At 44.5% G+C, this 6,000-nt stretch overlaps 1 long non-coding RNA gene across 1 annotated transcript in view; it reads left to right on the top strand.

The window, feature by feature from the left end:
* Positions 1-506: 506 nt before the first annotated feature.
* Positions 507-6,000, top strand: part of LOC147703031 (uncharacterized) — a 30,805-nt gene continuing 25,311 nt past the window's right edge. The window contains exon 1 of the long non-coding RNA XR_015297276.1: positions 507-698. This is a non-coding gene — a long non-coding RNA (uncharacterized LOC147703031). The remainder of the gene's footprint in view (positions 699-6,000) is intronic.

The raw sequence follows: 6,000 nt of genomic DNA, 5'->3' as shown, positions 1-6,000 counted from the left end.
TGTCTATTTAAATGTCGGCCAGTCTCTCTCTCTCTCTATTTATATGTCTGTCTTTCTATCAGTCCTCTCAGACACAAAAGCACACAACATTAGCAGTTGTGTTGATATTAGTACACGGAAGCGCTCACTATACCAGACTTCCTTTTTCCCATGGTCCCTTGACACTTGCCTGCTGCAGGTCAGGCACCCGCGCTGCTGCTATAGTATCCGCTCCCATCCATCATTGTCAGGAGACAGATGATCTGAGGAGGAGGATGGAAGGGTCTGTCCTCTGAGGAATGCAGGGCACAAGTGTGAGTGATTGCCGTGCTTTAGCAATGACCCTGGGGCTCAGGACACGGGGGATGGCCCTGGCCGGGGCAGCCTTGGACAGCATGTCCTTAAATTCCAGCTCCGTGAATGAGGTCCGCAGAGGCACACCCCCTGAAGGCAACACTCCTCCAAAATCCACCAATCGGAGGCTGGGAGCGGGCCACGGCCCATCCTGACCCACACAGCAGGACTTTATTGCAGGGAAGCTCACAATTTCTCTCCCCCCTGAGCTCCTGTCCTTGTCCTGGGGGCAGAGGGGGCGGGGGATATCGGAGAGAAAGGATGGGAATAGAGAAGAAAGCAGCGGGACGTCTCCTGCAGTCTAAGGTGCGGAAAAGGCGGGTGCTAAAGGCAGCTAGGGGAAACGAGAAACACGGAGAAAAGAGGTAGGAGGCGTGAAACAAACAGCTGGTGAAAGATATGACGAGAAGAGAGCGAGAAAGAGGGAGGAAAGTAGAAAGGGATAAGTGCAAAGAGAAAGTTTGAACAGTAAGTAATAAAATGGAGAACGAGGATAGAAGAGAAGAATGAGAAGGCAATGGATAGAAGTTGAGACAAGAGACATGAAATAGGGCGAATGCAAGAGAAACAGAGCTGAGGACCTCAGATTAAAATCAGTCATTCCTCGACAGGGTTATGTGCTTAACCTCACTCCTTCCCATCTTCCATTGATCCTCCACATTATCATTTCACCTGAATCTGCGTTGTCTTGCAAAACAATATGAAATTACCTCAGAAATCAATCGTGTGTGAGTGTGAGACGAAAGAAGTGCTTTGAGTTGTTGTCTTTGTACTCCCTCAGAACCTGTACTTTCTCGCCCTCACTGCCTTAGAAAAGTCCAAATGTTATGGACCACTTGCACGAAAATGTTGTAGGAAAAACCATGTGGTCAGAAATGCAAAAAAAACAAAAAAACATAATAACAAAGCTTATTAATGCAAACAATAGTCACATGCAGACTGAATGACCACATACTGAAAATAAACTGTGTGACACAGATTAAACCAGAAACTCAAAGAAGACGATACGTGCAAATGTTGTGACATGAAATAACTAAGGACAGAGAAACTCTTTTTTTAACCTGTGTAGAGACATCAGGGCACTTTTCCCAAACTCCCCGAGCAAAACGAAGCCTTTGTGAAATTGTGACAAAAAAAAGAAAAGTAGGGAAAACTCCCTTAGCCCCGCCAGAAACAGCAGAAAGTGCTTCAAAACATGCCCGTGCCTGGCATGAGAAGAGACGGAAGGGGGTGAGCATGTAAAACAACAGAGCCCATGTATCATCGAAGAAACCGCAATGACTAACCCTGGAACAATCGTCTTACTTGATGCACTCAGTGTGTGTACTTTGGCAATACCAGTCAGGCTTGCCAAGCTCATAAAGTTCTTTCTATTGTATTGCACTGAACTTGGTTTCCCCGCTGGGCCTCCTCATTCCCGACAACCCAAGATAAATGCATCTACAGACTGAGGGGTCTGGAGAGCAGGTTAGGACAAACATACCCCCCTTCCGCCCCCTTGACCTAGTTCTTTATCAGCATCACCACAAGTGCCCATGGTGCTTCAGCTCTGCCTTTCACCTTGAGATTCACAGCGTCTCTACAGCAGGTCTGCAAAAGTACAATGCCCTTTCGCAGGTATTATTGACTTCTTCATTTTTATTAATCTATTATAGTGCTTAATAAGGGTGTCGTTGCGCTTTACACGATGATGCTCTGTAAGAGGACAATTGGTAGGAACACTCTAAATGCAGCATAAGAAACAGAAACAAAAGTACATTAGGGTCACATTATCCATATCTAGGAATGGGGGCAGCACTATTTACATCCTGAACATGGATAGAACACCAGCTTGGATTACATATGATAGTAAAAAACGCAAAGGTTACTATACAAAATGTTTTATATTTCAAAGGTTTATGTACCTGAAGACAGCAACAGTTCTTTATGTGTTATATATAAGTAGTCATGCTTAAAAGGCGACAGATAGTGGACAGCGAGGAACTGTAAGTATGATAGCACTGTAAACGAGGATTTGACCCAAAAAGGGTGAGCAGTTAGCATGTCATAGGCGCATTTCAAATTGTTTTTTAAAGATTAGAAGGGAGGGAAGGAGGAAACGTTATGTGCAGTGGGATTCTATATTTTCAGGAGCGTTGCTGAGAAATTGACTTATTAATTCAGTTTTCCTTATGCTTCCTGTCAAAAATGGGTTTATTAATTAGGCAAGGTAATCCTCCTACCAACGCAATAAACCCGCTCTGTTTAGGTTAAAACAAAGTTCTGAGAGAGCAGGGCAATATCAGCTCAACCTCTGGTAGCTATGGATCAAGCTGTGGGCAATCCTCCGAGAAGTGCATGCTAAATTCAAGCAATAAAGTTATTTCAAAATAAAGAAAAAATACAATACAATTCAGAAAACAATTTAGACAAAGAGAGAACAATTTAATAAGAAAAAAGACACCAAGATCATCAAAAGGGGTGCCAAGATAAAGTGAGGCCTGATGGAAAAACAACAGTTCATGGTCGACTGGTACCTGGGTGCAATTTGTAGCTGACCATAATGAACCAGAGATCAGATGCCAGCCGCTGTCCGTGCAGGTAACTGCGTTGGGGCAGTGGGGGGGGGATTTCGAGGGATGCGGCAGAGAAACATTAATTATTTATTTAATTTCCCCTCAGCATCGTCCCTCGAATTCCCCCCATGTGGCCCGACCGCTATTACCTGCACGGACCACATCTGTCCGATACACTAAGCAGGTTGTCTTGGTAAAAGGTTTTTTCTTCAAATTTAGGGGCATATTTACAAGGAAGTGGTGGAGCGTGGCATTAGCCTCCTTGGCTTAAAGCCACGCTCCGCCTTTTCTGAAATGCAGGGCTGCATCATATTTACAAGAATACAGTGCAGACTTGCGTTTCCCCCTGCGCTAGCGCTAATTTTGCTGCCTAGCTTTATGCAGCACAAATAGAAGTTGCAAAGCTTCATTTTTTTAATGATTGTATATGTGTAGGAAGGGACACCTTCTTGCACATAAACAATCAATGGCATTTTGCTGTTTCTATGTGTGCGATACAAAAGGGGGTGGTGATGGACGGAGCATCTGAATCAATCAAACACTCACACCCAGTCAAAAGATCTGGGTTTAATCCATCACCGTTCTTTAGCCCACTCTGCCACCCCAGTTCAGACATGGCTATATGCAAATCAGTCTGACCCTGTGCCTCATGGGAACAGTCCAGCCCGAACTGCCAAGCCATGTCTTCCCTGGATCGGAAACAAGCTTCCGAGGACCGGTTTCTGGCATTCCAGCCGTCTTCAGCCTGGCTTGCTTGAATCCAGTGGCAAAGTGAGCAAGGGACTCACGTCTGAGCATACCCTGCCACACTTATGGCGGCCAAAGCGGTACAAAAGGGGGTGGTGATGGACGGAGCATCTGAATAAATCAAACACTCACACCCAGTCAAAAGATCTGGGTTTAATCCATCACCGTTCTTTAGCCCACTCTGCCACCCCAGTTCAGACATGGCTATATGCAAATCAGTCTGACCCTGTGCCTCATGGAAACAGTCCAGCCCAAACTGCCAAGCCATGTCTTCCCTAGACCGGAAACAAGCTTCCGAGGACCGGTTTCTGGCATTCCAGCCGTCTTCAGCCCGGCTTGCTTGAATCCAGTGGCAAAGTGAGCAAAGGACTCGAAGCAACAGGGTAAGACCATGTTTTCCCTGGTCTTAATTTTGGCGCTGCCTCATATTTACGCTAACCTTGTAAATATGGGTCAGCGTCAAAATCAATCGGTGTTGCGGTGGAACACCCACTACAACACCCATTGCTCGCCCCTTTCACATTAAGTATAGCGTGAAAGGGTGCTTTAGTCACAATGCAGTGTTAACCCACGTTAAGTGACTTAACGCCGCCTTGTGATAAGTCCAAGCCCCTATCGCCAACACAAAGTCAAAAGTGATGTTGTGGTGGCGATATGGGCTTGTAAATATGCCCCTTAGCCTTCATCTGTCTGGAAAGTTTCATCTGGTCAGTCCTCCAGCCCGTAGTTCCTTAAGCAAGGTTCCTAGGCACCATGTCCCTCTAAAGCCTGGTCTCCTGTAGGGTCTATTCTTCTTTAGTATTGTTTTACCTCTTGGAGTCAGGACTCCTTCTGCTTTGTGTGTCCCTTAAGCAGGTAAAAAGGAGGCTAAACACTTTATCCTTGGAGAGCAGTTCCAGTCTCTGGGTTTCAGCATGTTTCAGGATTTTTTGTATAAGTCCTCTACTTTCAGCAGGAGTCACAAGCCAGGATTCTTCTTCTACTAGGACCTTCTTCTTCTTCTTCAGATGGAGTTCTCTCTTTGGGGATTTCTCGGAAGGTGGTGGTGGTTGAAGTGCAAGATTTATTGTGTACCCTAGCCGGTGACTGGTGAAAATCAACCACCAAGCTCTAACTATTTCCTTGAAGTCCTCCACCTTCATTTGCAGCATTTCCTCTTTGCCTTACTGTAAAAATATCCTGATCCTGTTTCAACATGATGTGGCTCAGAGGCCACTAGCCTGGCCAGGCTTTACCTTTTCAGCTAATCCCCCAGCTAACAGGGCCAAAACAGTGTTTCTCTTCTATAGTCTAGCAGGGTCCTGGGAAAATAATCTCTCTCAGCATCTCAAAGTCAAAATAAGCAATGCTAATGCTGTCCTTCATTCATTTTCCCAACTGCTCCTGTCAACTTCTGGATAGCTAATCCCTGTTACGAAGTCAGAAGTTAACACAGATGGGCCTTTACTGAGTCAGACAATTGTATTCGGAGCCACGGCCATTGTGAGAAAAGTCATAAACATCAAGGGCAATACGGACAGCATTCCTAGTAGTACAGAAAAGTCTCTAGCTGACCCCAAAAATTGAGGGATTTTATACGTAATTTTGCATACGAAATTAACAGAACTGCAGAATCATTGGGGTATGATTGAAAATGTTACACCCATAGCAAATCAGAGCACAGTCTCATTAAATGTCATATTGCTTTAACACCTAAACACCATCCCATTATTCGGTCCTGTCTATGCTAATGCCTTTCCGGAGAAGGTGGAACAAACTAGATACACAAACGACAACTTGTTATTACGATTCTATAGGGTACAGTGGAAGACCTTGAAGTAAAAGTTGAGGTTTGGTTAAAAACCAGAGGCGATTTATCAAGAACATGCACCGTGAGAATGGAAATAAACAAATATTATTCTGCTTGACTAAGTGCTGCGAATATAACAAAGAGGGAGATGTACCAGTGGAAGACAAGGGTGACATTCATTTGACTGGCATGCTCAAATTGAGGCCTAGTAAACAAGGGTCAGGGAAACGTACTTCTATACATCATAAGAAACTAATTTAAAAAACAACAGTACTGTTTCACTATACATATGTATAATCAAGTTTGTAACTATTCTGCAATTTGTTAATGATGTACAAAAATATAAATGTGCATACATCCTCCACATGCCCTTATCTTAGGGTCTACTTGCCTTTCAATTTGATATTTGATTCATAGCCTAGGCTGAGGAATGCATATTTACAGAGGTTGAGTGAGGTATATTCACGCTGATTATTTCCACGTCACCTGATCGAGAGCTGGGTGGCCAGGATTGCCTGAATGGCAGTCCCCTCTATAGTTCATCACCTAAACTTAACTGACAGAAATCACTTGTGC

Source organism: Lissotriton vulgaris, chromosome 7, assembly GCF_964263255.1.
Source record: "Lissotriton vulgaris chromosome 7, aLisVul1.2, whole genome shotgun sequence".
NCBI classification, from domain to species: domain Eukaryota; kingdom Metazoa; phylum Chordata; class Amphibia; order Caudata; family Salamandridae; genus Lissotriton; species Lissotriton vulgaris.
This window is presented reverse-complemented; position numbering and strand designations above follow the sequence as displayed.